Genomic DNA, 22,973 nt, shown 5'->3' on the forward strand with positions numbered 1-22,973 from the left:
ATAGCCAAATGATACCTGATGCGCACAGGTGAGAAAGATAAAGCCCAGCCAGAGCGAAGACAACCAGAGCAGGTGCTTCCAGACACTGTACAACGACTTCAGGTAATAAAGTGTCTTCTTCGCTTGCTCTGTGTAGGATGCCACCACGAGCCCTGATGTACCAGCAGCACGTGTATAGAGTTGTAAACTTGTCTCGCACGTCAGGTTGGTTGACAGGCACATCCCTGGCCAATGAGGAGAAGGTAGAAGCAGACAGGAGCCAATGATATTCCAGCTGGGTGGGGACACATGCATTAACCACCTCAGCCAAATTAGAAGGAATTTTTTCATGTAGTCTGCAAAATATAATTATCTGTGAAGTGGAAAAAAAATGCTGCACAGACACACAACAATAGAAACTACAGTAATGTACAAAGATATATGACACAAACGCATTTGCAAACATGCAAAAACAGACAAATATACATTTTAATACATAAAAAACAAACTCCTTAATGTTAAAACAAAACACACACACACACAGCTATTCTGTGCACATGCTGCAGGGGTAATTTTAGATAAATGTTTGTCAAGGTATGTTAAGTGTATCACCTCCATTTTTTTTCCTGTGCCAGCATGTTTTGAGTTTCCTAAAGTATTTCTTGGATCTTCAAAAACACACGAGGGACCATTTCTCCGCCACATGCAGCTCAAGTCAGGCCACCAAGGAAGATGGCCTCTGCCATGAACTCTTTTTTTTTTTTTTTTTATGACACATAGAAGAACAAAAAAGTGAAATAATGATAACAGGGCACATTATTTCTTTACAAGTGAACAGGAACAGAACCAAATGTTTCACATCTGCTCCTGCCTTTTGGGTATTAGCATGAGAATGTGCAGGCAGTGCTTCAATGCTGCACAGCTCACTGCTCGAGAAAGAGGATGGAGACCTCAACACTGGGCTGTATTGCCAGCGCCAGATGTCCCCCCATGTTGTCGGAACAATACATGGGGGTGTCCCGCATTTAACAAATCACACCCCGTGTCTTTTCTCTGTCTCCCTGATGCTGGAGAGATGCTCAACCCCCTCAAACCAACCGCGATGACACTCAGCATTCCCTCACAGAGGTCAAATGGCTTCACACACTCTTCTTATCATGCTGCTAAATAATGATGCTTAAAAAAACAGATTCTCTTTCTTTTCATGAGTGAATGTTGGACACTTGTTGAAAGCACATTTAATTCATTAATTTTTTTGCAGTTATTGAAGAAACCATTAAACAGAACAGTAGTGGTTCCTAGCTCTCTGGATCAGGAGCCTCCAAAAGGGGTCACAAGTTAAATCTAAAGGGTCGGACATGATTGATGGAAAAGGAGAGAATCCAAACAAACTTCTTCAACAGAAAATAATTTGTCATTTTCTGACTTTTCTTATCATTCTTTTTTTTTCTTGGGAACTACTTAGATAAACTGTAAGTTGAAGAAGCGGTCAGATTGTTTACTTCTTTAGTAGTATTTATACCACAGTGTAAAAATTCTACAAGTAAATATCTTGCATTCAAAATCTTAAGTAAAAATACAGCAGTATTATCAGCAAAATATAAGTGTTATATTATTATATATATTATATATTGGATCATTGTTATGGATGCATTGACATGTAAAAATATTTTTTTAATTATATTTTATTTATGAAATTTTTTCTTTTTTTACATCACAAAGAAAACAAACAAAAACACACAACGCTCACCAAAAGAGTACACAAATGCATTTTAATTCATGCAATAACTTATGTAAAAAATAATTTTAATGTTGTAGCTAGTGGAGATATAGCTAATTTAATTACCTTATAAACTTGCCGGGTAGTTTGATCTGTAACAAAAATCATATTTTATAAGATAATGATATGTTTTGTTTTAAAAATCTAAACATGCAAAGTAATTATGGTTGTGGAATTAATTTAGTGAAATAAAAAGTTAGGAATAGAAGTTTAAAGTCACATAAAATTGAAATATTTGAGTAAAGTAAGTACCTCTAAGTTGTACTTATGTGCAACATTTAGCATAAATGCGCTTAGTAACTTTGCACCACTGATTTTTCCCATTAAAGCCTGTAAAAAGGTTTCAAATTAAGTAATTTTTAGGGGAATTCATTCTCACAGGCGGGTCTGAGGGGTCACACATAGTCACACATTACTTCATTTTAAGAGGACATAAGCCAAGAAAGGCATGAATCACTGATATAGACCATCGATTAGTCTAATAATGCTGTTGTCCTCGGTGGCCTCTGAGTTGGGACTCTAAATTTGGGGTGTGCCTTGTGCAGTGTACCCATTTTGAAGAGTGCCTAATGTTTGTGCTGCGACACATACTTCCTTCAAAGAAAAAAAACAAAACAAAACAAAAAAGAAAAAAAAAAAAAAAGCAGCATTTTGTGTGTAATTACACACCCAGACATGGGCACTTTTAGAAAATGTGCAAGCAGTCTAGAAGGCATGTAAAATCGTAATTCGGCTTTCATCTTCACCGTTTATCCAAATTGCAGCACTATGGTTACACTGACGCAGCCTTTTTGGAATCTTGGATGCAGAGTTAGGTTTTAAGTTTAAAGGGAGCACAAACACAAAATGTTTATTATCCTTTGAATATAATCTTGCATTTTACTTTGCATATTGAATAAATTCTCAAGGAATGCCATGGGAAAGCACACGTGTGCCAAGGCGGTGCCAAATAAAGAATGGCTGAGTTATCTGTGTCTGCTTGTTGTTTCATAGAAATGTATAAACCATACCTTGAGTTGTGCATTAGCTCTCTCAAATGCACCATCAACAGCGAGAATATAGTTGTGAAGAAACAGTTTCCATTGCTTAGCTGGCCAAGTAGTTAGACTGTGTGTCTCAGCCATGCACATAATCTCCAGACAGGTTTATGAACTGAGGTTTGGGAGCTGTCAGTTTGGAGGAGGCATCTTTACTGCCAATATTATGACTTTACGTTTCTCGACCTGAAATCTGTGGCAATAAAATCCTACCTTTTTTTATTTCCGGGACAATATTCAATTTAGCTTTGGACAACCGCTCTCTTTTAGTGGCATATACATTTAAGAATCTAAGAATTTATGCAGGATATTGAATTATTGTCGGAAAAGTACAATGCTCCACGGGGCAAACACGGTTAGAAACAGATGCAGCTAGTAAAAAAATATAAAGGATTTACACGTGGAAATTGTATGGATTTAATTTATGAGTAGTTCCATCCCTGAACTATGATCTGCGTCACAAATTTCCACACAAGCCGTGTAGCTCCTTGGCTCCAGAAGTTCATCTCCTAAAACCATCTCATTTTGGAATAAAATTAACAGTATTGCCCATTTAAGAGCTCCATTAGGTATGTTAGTTAGAGTTTAAGAAAACTAAAATTATATAATACAGTACCTACCCACCCAGACGGTGGTATTGTTGTGTGATATTAAAGAACATCATGCAAATTTCAAACCCTGTACGTGCACATATGTGTATGGTGTGTGAGCCGTGACTCAATGTTTTACTGAAACAGGGTGTTTTTTTCACCGCGAGAGGAAATGTACTCGTTCTATATACACAGCTGTTGGCCATTCATCGAGGTTGAGTTCTTCTGCTCCATTGGCAGGCCGTGCACTCGACAGGAAGGGTTTCTATTGAGCACGGAAACTCAAATAAATTGTGCTCTTAATCAGATTAATGCTCATCTGAAGTAGGCTGTTTCTCTAAATAGACTCAAAATGTCAACATACAACCAATTTGAATAAAGCAAACAGGCAATTACTTCCCATTCATCAATGCTTTATCCTCAGATTTATGTTTGCTGATATTTGCCACAGGCAGAGGAGGAAGCAACTTAACACAATTAATACACTACAAATGTAAACCAACAAACATATAATTAAAAATCTGTGAAGTTGTGTGATGTTCAAATATTTTTTTAAGGGAAAGCAATTATTGTGTGATGCCAAAGCTTGCCCTGTTGTATGTGAAATGACTCTCACACCATCTTGTGTGGTGCGTTACATTTTGTGTCACATTCCTTCCTCCAAGAGGCAGCAGGATCCAGCTGATTATGAGAGAAGCAAGAGGGGAGGGGAGGGGAGGGAGGCACCGTTAGTGTTGGAAGGTTGTGTGGCTGTATGTCCATCTCTGCAGGCCGGTAATCAGGTTTAAAGACAAGCTGGTGTGGACACAAAAAAGGTTAATGGCACATATGGCTGGCTGTGTTGTATTATATACAGGAGGACAATCATCCAAAGTAATCTCCGAATGCACTTGGCACCTGGGATATAATGTCATGGTGACTTTGAGTCGAGCCAAAGAATGAAACAACTTTTAAATGCTCCACATGGGAAATTTTAAACAGGTATCTTACAATTTGGATTGTTTTAAAATGAGATGAATGTTCAATGATTAAAGCCTATCTATAACATAAAACATTCAAAGTTGACAATGCTATCATGCTGATGTTTAGCAGGTATGCTGTTTACCATATTCACCATTTTATTTTAGCGTGTTAGCATGCTAACATATGATAATTAGCACTAAACACAACAGCTGAGACTGATAAGAATGTCATTGCTTTTGTGGGTATTTTATCATTGACCACATTATTGGACTATTGGAAATCAAATATGCAATATCCCTTGTAAGAGTTATTACAATTCATCCTGTGGGGGAACATGAGTGTTTGTACTGAATTTCATGGAAATCAATCCAATATTTGTCACTCAAAACCACAAATGTGAACTTCATAGTGGTGGTGTTGGAGGTGTTGGACTAAACCGGCTGACAGACTGTTTTTGAGTCATGCATGGCTCAAAAACACAGCTAATCAGTTTCATCATGACTGCGTAGGTGTGGTCTGATCAGATTTGTTTCACAGTGGCATGGCAACATAAGCAAACAGCCCCACAACTGTTATTAGATTCAGCCTGACCATTGCACAGCAGTATGTCACATCACCTTTTTCTAACTGGACCCCGTCCTCTTCAAACCAGTGAGAAAAGCAAGTCCAAAGACACAAATACTGAAACATTTCATGTAAAAACAACCAAAAATGTTCTATATTTGGCAGATAATTGCATGTTCATGTAGGACACCATCACTCAGGGTAAGAGGCTGTTTGGGGAAATATGTTTTAAGGGCCTTTTAACACTTTTGATTCAACATTTTCACACCGAAGGCATCAATAAATGCCTTTCTGTCCTTTTTTTTTTTAGTGAGTGGGCCCTCAATGTCCTCTATAACCAGGCTGCAGAAAGAGATGATAGCATCATTATACAAAGTCCAGGAACAAATGCACACCACACTGACCTTTTGACCTCACTACGTGCCTGGGACGAAGGCCAAAATGTGGAGATGGTGGTGGGTGATATGGGATTGATATTGGCGTCCAAACGACCAGCGCAGATGATGCGTCACATGTGAGCCCATTAGAGCCCCATTGGACAGCGGCGTGCTGTGTTCATTAAAAAGCAATATGTGGAGGTCTGATCTGCCATTTCCTGCAGATAAGTATCTGCTCATACATCCAAAGAAGACAGCTAGGCTGTGGGTTGTTTTACCCACCATAGGGCAGCGTAATCACAAAGCATAGATCCTCCAACTGTGAGCTTGAATTCACCATGTTGCTAACTGAGCCTGAAATTGTGTGGGATTGAGGGTTAGGGCCTGCAATCTGGCCAGGATATCTTCACGCTGTTTTCTGTCGTAATGTGATGATGGAGCCCAAGCAGAATCGATTAAAGCAATCATTTGTTGAATCAGGTGTTTTTCTGCCTGGCTGCAATAACACGATGACGTTTCTGTGGTGCTTGTGTTCCGCTGAATAGCCTTGACCTGATGTAGTACAGTGCACGCAGTTCAGCAACACTTTATTTTGGCAAATGACCATGTTTCATGTCAAATAACTGACAAAATGCAGTATCACAGACCATATGGAAATTTTATTAGCTATAGCACTGAATATGTGATGTTATGGTTTTGAGGCATGTTGCACAACCACAACTGGGACTTAAATCACTTCTTCGATGATATCATAGCAATCAGACCCATTTGAAGCGACTTCTCCGAGTGTGACGTTGCACATTTACACACACGCACACACACACATCTCACACCAGCAATATCATGTTATGCCTGCTCTCGCTCCCTCTCACCTGTTTTCTTTGAAAGTGATATCAGTCCAGAGCATGACACCTTAAACCTCCCACATAGAGTTGCGAGTCAGCCCCGGCTTCTACATTGATGGACATGTGAGAGTTAGAGCGCCGTCCAAGATAAACAAGACCCCCAGTTTGTGTGATTATTGTGCATAGTTAGAATAATTCTTAGTGAAAGCAAAGCCGAGGGTGACGGGGGTAGCTGCTGTCAGAGTCGGGAAACCTGACGGCGTGCAGTGTGATGTATGGAAAGCGGCTGTTTTTGGAGATCCTAGCCCACCCTCCTTCCCCATAATGAACTCCCTAAAGGGTGTATGAGCAGAGATGCAGCGATAGACAAGACTGCGGTGCTGGATATGGCGGATATTGCCTTACCTCTGGAGAGGGATCCATTGCTAATGACAAATGGACGGTTGAAGTGACTGGAAAGAGATTGATTTATTTAAATTTTTATCCCACAGACATTCCTTCTTTCCTGGACCATCTATGAGGTGTGCTATGATATTAACTCAAAGCTTTTATGGCTGTCAGATTTCAGACTTTTTTTTTTTTTTTTTGTTCTCAGGTGCAGCCAGGCTGGAAACCACACACTCTGAAAACACCTGAGTTTAGTCCTCCCTGTCAAAGAGGTCATGAGAACTGGGATGCCTGGCAGCGTGAGCGTGTCTGTGAGTATTTTTGGGGTGACGTCTGAAGGGATCGTGTTACATCTGATGTTGCCACCACACATCCTGAGGGGCAAGAGACTAATACACCAAGCAATTTCTTAGCAGTGCTGATAACTGCAAGCGACAAGCAACAAAGTGATTGCCTGGGTCTAAAATCTATTAAAAAGTTTCATGATAACAGATGTAATGTGATTAGAACAATAACACTCAGGCAACTATTGGATCACTATGTCACGTTAAATCTGATTAACTGAGGTAAGTATGTCTAAATATTTCATATAACCACAAACTCCCATTTTAAATTGCATTACTGAGCAGGGCTGATGAGAAGGAAATTATGTTCTGAGGTGATTTTTCTTTGTCAATTGGACAATAAACTCGCCATCTCTCACTGCCAATAGTCCTGCATTTTTCATCTTTCATGCGTAGGTGAGGAGCTAACCTCTCGCCCCTCACTTGCAATATTTACATTAGAGAAGATCTCGCCTGGTCAGATGGAAAATATGTAATGAAGACTATTTGTTAATGTCAGCGTCTGGCCCGGCAGTGCCTCTTGAAATAATCTGAGCCCTTTGGCCATTTACGAACTTCTTTTTGCCTTTTTCTGACACCTCAGAAGTCTAATTAAATTCCTGCCTTGGATGACTCGTTAATAAAAGCTGAAGCGTGAATGATACCTTGTTAGTTGCTGCACATAATCAAAAGGCAGTGAAAAGGTTGTGTTTGTATGTGGCTGCCACTGTGTGTCTTTTTTTAACCTTGTTGCCATCACGTCTTCAAAATTATTGTTTTGGATTTAAAAAAATATAGCAATTGTCGTCTATTAAAGTATTGCTGCTAAAAGTAGCTCCTAACTTACCAGACCTTTAGTTATGCTGGGTATGAAAACTCTGTAATTGCTCCCTTTAAAGCAGGGGTAATTTCACATTGCATCAGGACGACTGATTCACCTAAAAACAGGTCTGAGGTAAAGGTTGGATACAATATTTTCAGTGCAGTGCCAATTAGCTACCTCAGACTTGACTTGCATGCTGGAACAAGAGACTCAGGTAGCCACTTAACTTGACGCAGCATTGTCATTTACATTCCTGGTTTTCAACACTCACAAGAAATTATACATTTGCATACCTTACACATAGAGCTGCAGACCCCCAAAAGATCTTCACATAGAGTTGCTAAAGGTAAGACATTTAATCTACTGTTATTAGTGTCCAAAACCCACAACTGTATGATATTTTGTATCTGGCGTGTGAAAATACACATAATTGAAATGAGTGTTAGTAAGAGCTATCATTTCCAGTCAGTGGGGCTTTTAGATCTTCATCATTATGGTACTCTAGGGATTCAGTACTTTAAATCCATAAAGTTGAGGAGATCACAACAAGCAGATTTAAAAAGAAAATTGAAACAAGATATTCTGATTTTTAGTCCCTAATATGGATCAAGCTCATGGATGTATTATAGGAAGTGGATACTGGACTCGATACCTGTTCACCCGAATAAAAAACTTCCAGGTTTGCTTCCGTGTTGTGCGGCCCACTGAATATGCAAAGTAGTGATGTGGATTTTTTTCTGCAGTACCGTGAATGGCCACTGGGACATACCCTCCCTGCCTGGTAAATGCCCACATCTTTAAAACTGACAAATCCAGGTTGTAATGAGGTTTTCTATACATTTTGAATCTTAAAAACCCAAGCTGAAATATCCCTGATAACACCATCAACGTCCACCTTAAAATCTGAAACCCTTTAAAGAGATGCTAGTAACTTGTTTTGATATACAACAAACATTTAAAGGAACAATCGATGGTCGGATGCTGCCATATTCATGCAACAAGTTACTTGTAGCTGTAACATTTTACTTTAAGTCCCCCTATTCAGCATTTACAAGCAGTTACCAAATGATTTATCACACTATAATGTAGTTGTAGGTAGATATAAGTTTTTATAAATGTATTTGTTAACAATTATATCTCCTCCAGTGGGCCTCCATAACTGTATGCTGGTGTATAAACGGATAATGAATAACAATATAGTACAGTTGTAATTATATAAAATATGTGCTCAAATGAGAAGTTATACAAATACAAATACATTAATAAACACTTAAAATGTCCTTATTCTGCTTACAATTACATTATAGTGTCTTTTAACCATTTATTAAGCATTTATATACTACTTATAAATGTTAAATAGTGGTGTTACCCAATCAAAGTTGTATAATCACTCCTCAGTTGAACCTCTTCTTTCCTCTTTTGGGTTGGGCCAGCACAGTCTTCAACTGTGGAGCACTGGAGTCTTAAATGTTTACAACAAAGTCTCTTAAAGTTAATCACTGCAGAGTAAGTAAAGCCATCAAAGCAATAAATGTTGCTCAACTGTTAGAATTGTAACTACCTCAGGCCTCGCTCAAGTCAGGTGGACTCTTCACCGAGTGAAACTGCTAAAGCTATTAAGGGATGAGAGTCCCTGTGTTGCAGAACATTAACTGAGATCCATCAGCACCAGTGAGGATGCAGACAAATAGTGTATACATAGACAGAGGCGTATACACAGTCACATATCCTGGGAAACTGACACACACAGACATATTTATACACAGTTATACACATGGAGACACCCACACACACACTGATGGCAGGGCCCAGACAGATGTGACTGCTCTGACAATCGAAACAGAGCCACATCTGGCCTAACAGTTATATACTGTATGTAGATGTTTCCCAGGAGTGGTCCCCTGCAATACCCTGCTTTCTCCACCCACACAAGCTAAAGACGCAGCACCGGTGTGTCGTGTGTGTGTGTATATATATATGTGTGTGTGTGTGTGAGTTAGGTGCCATGCTTTCTCAATTTTCCTCCAGTTCTCAACTTGGTCAAAGTGTTACATTCCATACACACACCTCTCCGCAAAGCTCTGGGTCTGACCTAAAAGAAGAGATCCTTTCTCACTCTGATTAGCTGCCAAAGGAGAAGGGAAATGAGAATAAAATATGGTGTCGTAACATAACCTTTCATATCACTTTTACTGCTTGTAGGATGACAGAGAGTGATAAAACGAAAGTCTGGCCAAGGTTGCGTCAACTCTCCTTCATATGTAATGAGGATGGGGAATGCAGATGGATGAAAGAAATCTCTCATTGCTTTGCTAATTATTGGGATGATTTAGGCCCTCGTGGCACCTGAAAAGAAGGAGTGAAACCGATATCAATTATGTTTGACTGTAGGTATTTCTCTTTTGAAAACTTTTTCAGCCTTTTTTAGATTAGCCTCACTACATCAGCTGCACCTTTTAATTGATATCCTAGAACTGTGAGGAGTGAAAGTCTATTATATTACATGGAGAATGAAAAAAAAAGAAGCTATCATTTAATGGGAAAGAAATCCAAGGTTGCTGAGCTTCCTGCTGCTGAAACGGCACTGAACACCGCCTCTGCTCCCCCACCGCAATGTCAGCGCAACCTCATTTCGATGTACAGATAGGAGAGATAGGGCCAACACCTCTGCCGCCACAATTTGACACAACTAATTTAGAACTGGTCTTTTATGGAAGCCTGGAATACATTACCTTGCCAGAACATAATAATAATGGAGAAGCATCAATCAAACAGGCCCTATGCATACATTGTGTAATAAAGCTTATCTCTGGGTGACACAGTCTGTCTGACTCAGCCTGCCAGCCAGAACGAAACTATATGCGAGCTCTGCCATCAGGCACTGGTTAACACTGCATAAATATGCAGTTTAAGAGTCAATGACATTTTAATAAGGTAAAGCTGACAGCTTACCGCTCGCACACAAACACCCAGTTGTTTCCAGTGTCCCAGAATCAAAAAATAGACGAGCTGGTAGCCCATGTCTACACAGAGTCATGCTGTGAGAAAGAATGTTTTTTCTTTGAATATTTATACCCCCCTCAGCTGTCATCACACACCCCCCCTCCGAATTGTCAGACATCGATGTGTCCCCTCCACTCCCTACCCCCCCATACCCCACAACCCCTCCACCCCAAATGTTTCTGTAATTTTTTCCAGGCGTTAACTGGATTCCGCTGCTTGTGAACTGCTTTGGCTCTCATCTCCACTTTCCATATTATTTAGATGGGGCCTTTTTGTTGATGTATGGTTTGGAGCTTGTTTTGCTGACTGTTCTCACCAGCACCTCTCAAAGTCCTCATTGTGTTCAGACGGAGGCAACGTGATGTCATGCCTCCCAAACACCTGGGAAATCCTGGAGTTTATGTCAGAGTCTGTTTGGATGAGGCTTTTCATAGGCGTCTTGCATGCCTGGTGCATTTGGGACAGCTTAGTGTTTGTTAGTCATGATTAATGGCGGTGATGGGTGGGCATACGGATTTTTGGAGGAACAAGGCTGTTGTCAGCTGTGTCCATTAATAACACTGAAGGTTGCACTAATACAATTTTTTGAATTTACATAAACGGACAAAATTCACATTAATCTGAAAATCCCTTTTGAAATACCCCATATTCAGAATTGTTTGACTCTTCTGTGAAATATCCAACAAATTACTGAATTATTTGTGTATTTACACACAGATAGTGTGATCCAAAGTCTAGGACTTTGTTATTTCATGCCATGGCTTCCACTCCACCCTGTCAATCAAAAATAATGTCCGCTGTCATTGCGTCACAGTTGCAGACAGTCACCCGTTTCACAACAGAGGTCAACAGACGGGACTATGAAGGCTCCAGATGGGCTAGAAAAACATCAGCTTCACAAACACACACACACACACACACAGATTTTTCCATTCTTTAAGCAACGCTGATTAGGTCTCTTCACTCTTTAGGGCCTTTTGTATCAACTGGGATCTCACTGCAGTTGGCGATATCCCTCCCTTAGTCCCCTCGTCTTTGGAAAGAATGCCCTTGAACGTCATGTTGTAATCCAAAGACTGCAACACACATGCTGTAGCCTTTATTCTTTATTTGGATCTCCATTAGATCCTATTGTAGAGGGCACTAATAACATTTTTGGTAGCCTGTAGTCTCTGTTTACCCACTGGCACCTAATGCATCACATTTAGCATAGCCGATCACCCCTTGACATCCAGTCTACAGAGGAATGCGGAGATGGATACAGGCAGAGTGAGGGCTAATGGGGATGATCCTCTGAATGTGGACAGTCGCTCATTGTCACTGTGGTTTGGGCATTCTTGGCATTAGAGAGATCAGTGTGAGGACATGGCTCATTGGACTCCAAACGTTTGTAGCCGTGCTTCCTCCCTTTGTAATGATTGAACTCAGAATGAGCTCAGAGTAATGTCAACATGATCGATTTCAGCCAGCCCTTGATGCATCCAGTACAAGGTAGTGACAACAAACAATGCTAAATCTGAAGCAAATAAGACAGTAAAGCACAGAATAACAATGCCAACATGCCCATTTATCTGGATATAGTCCACTTAGCTTCTGAGGCTACAAATCAACAAGGAAACAATGTGAGACAGTCAGAACTAAAACATTGTTATGGGCAGGTTTTGAAATTGTCTAGACAAATCATTAATTCATCAACAGTTCATTCTGCTGTGTTTGCAACCGTGTTTTCTGTCCTTACGATTTTAAATGCAGGGTTGCTGATATCTCATTAGGTGACAGCCAGTCCAGTGATAAGCTGCAGTCAGACAGGATGAATCCCTGTCTAGTCTGCAGGCCTTAGACACCACACCCAGTCCTGAGCCTGGGATACACACACACAGACACATGCACAGGCACACACACACACACACACACACACACAAGCAAATATAAACCTTTGCACAAGAGCATACGTGTACAGTGCATAAATGGACTCACTATCCTCAGCTGTCACAGTCTTCACAGCTGATTTACTGTCTTGCCTTTGAAAATGTGGGCAGCCATATACTTACCGAGCAGGGCTAAGGAAGGGTAAGGGTTTTATTTTAGGATGGTCGTGTATCACCTACGATTGTAAAAATAACACTAAACTGTGCTGGTGATGAACTATAACATCTAATTACCTCATGCCGTATTCCACTCTAAGGATGTATTATTTGTACTGTTTACTACACTACTGTCGAAGACAGTGAGGCACATATTATTTGGACATATGAAGCCATTCCGAATATATTTTGCTGTTTGAAGTTGCACCATCAAGGTAATGCTTTTAGTTTTGATTATAACTCATTTTGACAACTCAAATAGCAACACAGGCAACAAAACACATAATTCTGCAGCATATTCAGTAGTTTGGGGATTATTGCTTTGTTTTGTCAAGTGTTGAAAGCTGTCCAAATCTGAGTATTTTTCTTTTTAAATTAGCATTTTTCAGTCTCACTGGTGTTGTGGCTCAGTGAACTGTGATGTCATAATGTGGGTCTGTCAGTCAGTTGGTCCACCACTTTAGTCCAGACTAAATATATCAACAACTAAAGGTTGTAGATTTCCCCAGGACATTTTCCCCACTGGATGAAGCTTATTGACTTTGGTGTTCATCCAACTTTTCATTTAGTGCCAACAGCAGGTCAAAGTTTCCACTTATCATGTGAAATATCTCAATATCTACTTAAAGGATTGCCACAAAATTTTGGACAGACATTCGTGGTTCCCAGATGATGTGTCCAAATGACTTTGGTGATCCTCTGACCTTCCCTCTGGTGCCACCATGAGGTACACATTTGAGGTTTAGAGTGAAATGTCTTGCAAACTTGATTGGATGGATTGCTATGAAATATGGTGATGAATGAAATATGATGATCCCTGGCTTTATTGCCATCATTGGGTCAAATTTTAAATTTTTGTATTTTTACTAAATAAAATACAAACTCGGCTGTACTTGAATTTAGTGCTAATTAGTAAATATTAGCATGCTAACATGCTAAACTAAGATGAGAATATGGTGTACATTTTACCTGCTACACATGAGCATGTTAGCATTATTATTGTGAGTATGTTAGCATGCTCAAAGAGGGTGGAGAGTACACACATCCAAAAAACTTTACAGGTGCTGGATCAAAAATCACACTAAAGGCAAAAATCAGAGAAAAAGAAGATCTGCACACTGTACTAGTAGCACAAAGCAAGACCTCACAAGTCTTACTTTGTGATGGTGATTTGCCCGAAGAAAGATCTCTGGTGGATCGAAATGTTGCTCAATTAAATTGCTAGGAGCTACTAGTACAGTGTGCGGTTCTTCTTTTTTTCAAATTTTTGCCCTTCAGTATGTTGGCATGCTGACATTAGCACTTAAGTCTAAGTTCTGCTGTGCCTAAGTACAGCCTCACAGAGCCACCAGTGTGGCTGTAGACTCTTAGTTTAGTTAAAGTAGTGGTACAAGAGATTTGATATGAGTAAAGTGTGGAACATAGATTTTGTCCTCTATGGTTAAGGTTTGGTTAGATTTAGATTAAATGATTTAAGTTAATTCATGATTTGGGTTAAAATAACTACTTGGTTAAGTTTAAGGAAACACTGTGGTTTGAATTATTACTGCTTTGTTAAGGTTTGGGAACCTTCATCATCATAGTTACAATAATATTCACTAAGTTACAGTCATGGCTGATGGGAACAGCAAACTAACAGCATTCTCTCATGTTAAAGTCCAATGTTTAGTGGTTCCATTCATCCACCCCGCTTCCTCCTTCTGCTGACCTTTTGGCTCTATAACAACGTTACACTACATCTTCCTCTCCTCCCGACAGACAAGATAATTCCTAATATCACATAAACTTCTGTTGTTTTGAGGCATTTGCAATAACGACTAATGTACTATTCTTGGAGGACAGTCTCTAAGTATAGTAGGTAAGGTCAAGTTAAACTAAGTCACTCGGTGTGTAAACTGTAATTTTGTGGTTGTCAGTTTGGGGAACAATGTTACTGCTTGCTCATTTAAGTTTGGCTAACCTGGAGGTTTGTTTAAAACCTCTGATCTTCTAGCTGCTTATGTACTTGACCCAATCTGACTCCTTTTTAGCAATGACGCCAGGTTCCCAGATCTCAGCAATTAACTTGATGAAAAGAATGTTATTATTACCCCAAAAAGATGGCCAAAAATACAAAAATAAGACCCAGGACATAATAGACTGCAATCATCCTTTAACTAACAAGCTCAACATTCTCAATCACAGTATGTTTGCTTTAAAAAAATAATATAATAAGCCATGGAATAGTGTCACAAAAATTATTATAACAATGTAAAAGACAAGCTGCCAACATTTATATGGTTTAATAGTTGTATAGAGTCAGAGGCCCTCTCGTACACCATGTTTCCTCAAACATGGTAGAAGAAGCAAGGCGTGGGATGGACCTCTTTGAAAGCAAAGGACGTGTTTTAGTACGCTTTTGTGTGTTGTGATTGAGATACATTGTGTACACTATGTATATATTTTCTTTTTAGCGTTGGTTTACATTGTGCCCTCGCCATGTAACAGTTTATATTACACTTAAATCAATCTTTATTACTCGTATGAGTGTGCAGTGGTGCAGACAGATGGAACATCTCCAAATGCTGCAATATGGCAACTTCTATAGATGTCAGTTCTCCCTAAACAAACCTGAAGGCTTTCCACTGGGGCTGCCTTGTGTCATGCACAGCTCCAACTCATCAATGTCAAGTCGAAATGCCTCTCCTCTCCTCTCCTCTCCTCTCCTCTCCTCTCCTCTCCTCATAATTACAAGTCACATATTAGGACATAACTTTGATCCAAACATATATTCCATGCCAAACCAGCGTATTGAGCCAACTAATCCCTGACATGCTAAATGAGTACCTGCTTTGCTAACCTTTGATCTGTGGGGGTTAGGACACGCACTGGTCCAATTACATTCAAGCTTTTATGAGAGGGCAACAACGTGCTCTTTCAAAACCGTCGGGATTTAAGCTTTTTTTTATTACAATGTGAGGCTTGTTTCTCAGACAGCACCCTAAAGTATTAAGGATTAGACGTAAGGGGGGAAAATTGAGTTGGCCAGTTTTTATTAATGTACAGCCACATTTTGGCTTGTTACATGGTTTAATTCTAACCCCTGGCCCCTGAGGACTCTAAAAACTCACCACAGCCACTGCTAGAATTTCAGTCACGCTGTTTGAGGTTAATGACGTCTTGGCAATGAGAACAGTTTTGACTGTGAAATTAAGTTGTTAGAAACAGCATGCATAATGGCATTATGCATTGTGTTGTAGACTAACTGTGATTATTCCTGGGTCAGCTCAGAAATCATTTTGAGGTTTGAGGTTTAGCATTTTTTGGGGGGGGATGTGAGCCGTTTTGCATCTCAAAAAATGTTATTAGCAAAATACACATAGACCCTAGAATATGGACTGCCATATCTACCACATATAGTATATTCTAGTATTTGTATGCTTGGATTGTTCCAACAGACTGTGCCATATACACCTCCATGTCTTTGTGTTTTTCTGCAGAAGCAAGCAGCAACAGTTTTAAACCTCTGGTGAGGAGCCCCGTGGGAACACTGTGCTGTAATGGACAGAAAACTGATGAAACCTCCATTCCCTGACAGCTCTGTGTTTAGGCGTACGTTGGGTAACGGGGTGGGTGTATATACAGCAAGCGTATGGTAAACTGCTCACTAGGGCCTTAGTAAGACTAGGAAGAACTGATTCTAATAAGAAACCTCTCCATCCCTCTGTTCGCCATTTCAAGCCACCCCTACTTAACTGGTCGCATTGGCAGAGATATAAAAAAAAAAAAGCTGAGAAGATCCAAAGGACCAATTTCATTTCAAAACTCAATCCGCCAGTGCATGGGATTTGCATAGCTAATTAGAGGCTGTCTTACCCTTTTTTCTCCCCTCCTCCTCCTCCTCCTCCTCCTCCTCCTCGTCCTCCTCCTCCTCAGAGCTTGGCTTTGTACTGACAGCAAAGGGATGCTGAGCCCCCTCGCAAAGACCTCTGAACCGAGCTTATCTGACTAAATGAAACACCATGTTTCTAATGTAAACCATTTTGTTGCACATCACCGAGCCTCTGTGTCAGCTCAGGCTTCCTCTGGTGGTTTGTTCGCAGTAAGTGTGGAGACATTAGCACTTATGGCTGGCCTACTTTTACAGCAAAGGGAGGTTGTTGTCCTTTATGGCTTTATTTGGCTTGTGTACTGCTATTCTCCTATGGTCCAAGGATTAGTGGTGTAGTGTAGATTAGGCTATTTTACTCTCCATCTAGCTACAAAGGGCGATTAAGAGACATCAGAGATGGGCGTTACATTGATTTGCAATTGTACTTAATAGAGCAGAGTGTTTCTAACTCCTCAGAGAGAAATGTTTGCTCTTTTTCAAACTCGTAGTGCTCATTTTGCTTTGCTTTCTCTTGACATTTCCCATTTCCCCTCTCTTTCTTTGTTTTTTCTGTCTCAATCGCTCATTCCGTCTGCTGCCTCTCCTCCTCGTATCTCAGAGCCTGTGTACATTGGAGAGGGGGTATTAAAACACACAGAGTCACTGGAGGCAGGTTAAATCAGCATACGCGATGAAATGCATTGTTCTTTCTCAATGACTGAGGAATAACGAGGGAGGGGTGAGACGCGACAGAGAAACGGAGACGGACACAGAAAGTGATGGGGAAGGAAGGGTGGGGAGAAAAACCACAGTAATATGCAACCATGTGTAATACTGAGAAGTCAAATGGATATCACACCATATAAGGCGTTTTTTTCTGCAAAGCTTTACACCTAATTACCCCTAAGTGCTCTTTGGATCGGATGTGAGGCAGGGGTCTCATAATCATAATAGAAATAATTTAGTCTGGTGCATATGTAAATGATCAGAGGGAAGAATGATATTTTGGACTGAGTGGAAATGGATAATGAGGGTTCAGGAGTTCAGCGGGGGCATTAGAAAATAAAAATGTCTGAATGCTTATGCTGCAACTACCATTCCAAATGAACAATGGCTTCTCTATTGATTTTCAATATTGTGTTCTTCTCTAATGATATTTTAATGATTCTAGGATTAGCCGAAGACAAATATTTACCTTAATCTATTTCTTCACGTTAACAAAAAATCAGGAGAATTACGGGGGCCTCTGTGAGCGTCTCCATCATGGCAATCACCCATAATGAATGTAAGTAATAGCAGCACTGAGGCACTTCTCTTTAAGTCTTTTAGTGCAGGTTTGTTGTCTCCATGTTTGCCCCCTCACCCCTTCCCCCTTTTCTCCCATTCATTTTCAGTGTCAACCTCTCCAATTCCTGGACTCCCCTCTGAATCTCTTGTGTTGCTGAGAGACTTTACACTGTGTGTTTTCTTAATCATGTGCAAATTAGCCCCTCGTCACCGATAAAATCCTCAAATCCCTTCGGCTTCCACCTCCCCATCCAGTCGGGAACGAACGGGGCATGAGCGAAGCGCCCGCTGGAAAACTCGTCGTCATTTATTTTCACTACGCGAGAGGAAAATATGCACTGTTTGTGTTTGTGGATGTGTTAAAGGCCCACAAAATTTAGGTTGTAAACCCTCTTCTCTAGGTTGTTAATTCCAAGTTCAACATCGGTTCCTGTAGCTGCTTCTCCTCAGTGACTGTGCATCTGTTTTGGTACATGTGTAGACCTTATATGCGTCCCGCAGCTGAGTTTGTACAGTGGCTGCCACGCTGTTGTCTGTGTGGGCCTCCCCCTTTTTCTCTCGCTCACACATCAGAACTGTTGGCTGTTTCATGGTAAGGCAGATCGGTTGACATAAATCACAGGCGGTTTTAATCAGCGAGAAGCAGTGCAGACCAGGCATATAAATGATGGGCCAAACTTAGTTCAACTTCCTCCTTTCCTCTCCCTTCTTCCCCATCTGTCTCCATTCTTTTCCCCGCTCGCTTTCTTTTAACAAGCCCTTTATCTTCCCCGCTTTTCCCACTATCACTTCGCCTCCTCCTCCCGCACTCGCTATCTCTCTGTGTCCTTGACTGCCGGGCTCCTCCTGTAAACATGCCGGGGAATCACATTTTGGCATTCCTGAAACAACTCTGGATTTGATTTTACAACCCAATTAAAGTCGAGTAGTAAATCAGCAGGGCCAAGGAACACTTCTTTATTCTTTTTTTTTTTTTGCTTTTTTTTTTTGCTTTTTCTCAGTGGGCACCTCCGACAAAATTTAGGACTCCCTTGAGCCACACACAAATATGTGAACAGGTTTTGCTTTAAAAGAAATGAGGCTGAGAGCAGGAGACGTCTGACGAGCCTGTTTACTGAGCACAGACGCCGCTGTGGGTGTCCTATCTTTGTGTGGAACGCCTAAACACACACACACACACAAAAACCACTCACTCGCAAACTCAGTCATGTTCATATGATCATTCATTCACACTGTAGTACCTCTCTCTGCCTTTATATACATCTCTCTTCCACACACACACACACACACACAAAACTGGCAGACCTGACTAGATATGGTAAATCTGTCACTAAAAGGGAGGCATTTGATTCATCAGAAAAAAAAAAAAATCAATAGAGGAATATTCTCCACTCTACCAGTGTCCCATTAATCTGCTGGTAGATTAAAATGTCACACAGAGTAGCAAACGGGAGCCGCAGCAGGGCTGTTTTTCATGCAGTTCTATGGCCCAGACAGTAATTGTATGCACTAATCAATCAAGCGATGTGCGCAATTGTCATTATTCATTATAAAGACAACAGGTTATGACAGCCTGTCAACTTTGCTGGAGAAATGTGTGTTAACGACTTATCAATAACTGGCTGCCGTCACCGTGATGTGCAGTGATTTCAGTGAAAGATTATGTGGATGAAAGAAGGACTCCGTGAATACAAGGATAGGATTATTTGCCTTTTTTTAAAAAAAAATTTGAAGTCACCCCTCCACTCAAAAATGTGTTTTTTTCTTCTCGTTCCTTCGGTTGCATGTTTGAGCTTTATTGGGCAGAATGATGTATGTGTGGAGTTTGACACTGGAAGGCTGTCGCAGGAAAGTTTCTCTGTGCTCACCTGAAATATGAGTCAAAGGCACGTACCTGGTGTGATTTGTGACATCATAACGAACTTTTAAAGCCAATTGTGGTCCAGGATGCAACTTATAGAAGTCCGATGTGGAAACTTGAAGCCTCCAGTGCACAAAAACTACTAATACTTGCATATTCAGTCTGCCTTTTTTAATCAGGGAGTAGGAGTAGATGATTTTAAGGATTTTAATTAACTTTTTTTCTTGTGGAAAGCCCATATCAGAAACAAATTAGTATTCCAAGCGGAATATTTTTATACATCTTTAAATATGTCTGTAGGGGATCTTTAAATACTAAAATGTATTCAAAAGGACAACAGATTAAAGTAGTTAGAAATCAGACTCCTTCCACATCTTCTGACTCATTGTTTAACATCTTCTGGCAAAGTGCGATACTTGCTAAACGCATTTGTAAATTGTTTGCTGTGAGGTCTGATTGGAAAGCTCAGCAGACATTGAGAACCATCAGGGGAATTCTCACTGTGGTTTTAGAAGAGCTGAATAAACTAATGCGATTCTGTTCATTACATCAGTAGCTCTCCGTCTGAAAGAAGAAAAGACTCAGACACACACACACACAATCAAAGCGATATTAACATGCTCATACTGTAAAACCCATATGCAAACAGTATTTTTTGGCGCTTGATACCGCTAAGTGATAAATGTAGCAAGCACCTTACAAAGACTGGATGTCAAAGTTAATTTGGCCCCGGCAGACAAGTCAGACCGATGAAGTTCCATATTACTGCTGCTGCCTCACAAAGGCACCATTATACTGTGGTGAGATGTCGTTCATCCACGGAGCTGCACTACACGAAGCCTCCCAGCTCCTTTATTAACTCTGTGGAACTCCTGCTGCAAAGTTGGAGGTGTTACAGGAAGAGGTATGAGACTAATCAGACTCCGACTCAACTCTCTTTGCCAAACAACTGCCACAGCACTTTGACAAATATAGGACGCAGCCTTTGTGCTGTATCTATGCTTTGTTTGGGCTGAGCAGCAGAAGGAAAAATTAGAAATGGCAATTAACCAAATAGAATGAGCACATGCGGTCTGCCATGCATCATGGTTTTCCTGCTGAAAATTACCTCAAATACTAAATGATGTGTCTCACCGCATAGTGTAGGTGTAGCGTATTGAGAAAGGAATCCCCTGCCAAGGGGCCGTTTTACATGGTTATAGCTGTATGTCATGCTCCGCCGTTAGCTACAGTGCCTTTACCATCAGCCCGGCTTGACAGTCCTTCTCAGGCCACACTTTGGATAAGACAGAGAGAGAGCGGCATGGATAATACAGCCAGGGTCAAAAGGCAAGAGGCGCCAGAGTCTCTCATGATTACACAGGTATCTCAACAATGCACTGCTTTGTCTCCAGTGAAGGAGACCGATATGAATTTGAAGTCAAAATAAGGTCACTTTTTGGCATGAACTAAATGACGGATGTCCATCAAAGGGGACTGATTCTAAAAGTGTCGGGGATCGAATCTACAGGGGCTGAATACTCACGATAACCCAGTCAAAGGATATTTTCTAGGCTTAGCAAATCCAGCGCTGTCAAACGCCTATAAGACACTCAATTTATCACGTGTTTGATGTGTTTTTTCAGCTGCGGCCTCCAGAATATTTCCACAAAGTAAACTTTAGGTGGAGAGGAATCCCACCTGTGAGAGTGAAAGTGTGACTATTAACAATGACTGGTTGACTTTTTAAAGTTTTACACCATGTGATTAACTCTTTGCAGCTGTGTAGAGACATGAGCACCAACAATGATCTTTTTTCGCAAGAGATGACCAGAAACTTTTTATTTGTACTCCAGATTTCTAAAGGTTGCATCACTATTGCGTGTTGTAAAAACAACCCTTACTGTTGTAAATATTGTATTGAGCTGCATTTTATTGGCAAATTTCCCTTTCTTGCTGTCTTTGATGAATAACTTACCGATCGACTAGAAGGCACTTGTCAGATCTGAGCTTGAAAATTCTGGATCTGGATTAAATGAATGCAAAGAGCAAAACCAAAGCAGTGTATAACTGAGGAATTTGTAAATGCGGTGTTATTGAACTGATGCATTTGCATTTGGATATTCAAAAGAAAGAAACACTGGAGTAGAAGGAATAATTTCATGGGTGAGTAGTTATTACACAGCTCTACGAACATGCTGACTTTAATGTACCGTTATCACTATAAGCAATGTTAAACAGCAATTAATCTTTGCACTAAGAACAAAGGCCCGACTGTACAACAGCAGTGTAAAATATGTACCGTTATATGGTTCACAGTGCTGGCAAGTGACGACACATGACATGAAAAAGATCCATGCCTTCCATAATGGATGCCTCAGGAAAATCTGCCACATCTTCTGGCCTTAGAAGATCTCAAATGAACAGATACAAGATGACTAAGTGCGACAGTGTGGTGCTGGAGATCAAATGCTGCTGAATTTGATGGATAGGGCGTGTCTTCAGAACGGCCCCAGATCGAATCCCCTAAGGTTGCACTGAGATGGATTCCATCAGAGAAAAGGCAGAAAAGGCCGGCCCAAAACAACTTGGCGGCGAACTGTGACAGCTGAGTTGAAGGAAATGGACCTAACATGAGGCGAAGCACAGCATGCAACACATGACGGGTCTAGATGGAGGCAGATCGTTGAAACCTTATGTCCCACCAGGGACGAGGAGGATTTAGTTAGTAAGTAATCTTTGCACTAGGACTTTCTGTTTTGAGTGAATTTGAGTCCATTTATTATTATTAATATTTGTTATAATTATTGACAGTAAACATGGATACAGCCACACATAGGAGCCTCAAAGAATAAACACTGCTTTCACATTGACTAATGAGATTAACAATAAATTTATATTGATCATGTCTTTTGTTTCCACAAAACAATTAATCGAGCAGAACATGTAACTGTTATACTGAAACTACTTACACAAACTAATGATATAACTTACTGTATGCATAATTTATGTAAATAGTGTGGGAAAGGTCAGTAGAGTGTGTGAGCATGAAAATATGAATATAATTAAAACAGAATTGTGAAGCCTGTTGACATGCGTTGACATTTTTAATAGTTATAACTATGAAAAAAACGTATTGACAACTTAATATGAAAACTGAATATACTTCTAAAATAATTATAAGATGTCGGCTTAACTTAAACACAAGTATTTTGGTATGCAAACCACTATTTTTAATCAA

The 22,973-nt window shown here is 40.3% G+C and overlaps 1 long non-coding RNA gene across 1 annotated transcript; it reads left to right on the plus strand.

Moving 5' to 3' along the window:
- Positions 1-32: 32 nt before the first annotated feature.
- Positions 33-22,754, plus strand: LOC121886376. Its single transcript, XR_006092720.1, has 3 exons — positions 33-102; positions 6,731-6,833; positions 22,052-22,754. It is a non-coding gene; the product is annotated as an uncharacterized LOC121886376 (long non-coding RNA).
- The last annotated feature ends 219 nt before the right edge of the window (positions 22,755-22,973 follow it).

This window comes from Thunnus maccoyii, chromosome 20 (genome assembly GCF_910596095.1).
Source record: "Thunnus maccoyii chromosome 20, fThuMac1.1, whole genome shotgun sequence".
Lineage (NCBI taxonomy): Eukaryota > Metazoa > Chordata > Actinopteri > Scombriformes > Scombridae > Thunnus > Thunnus maccoyii.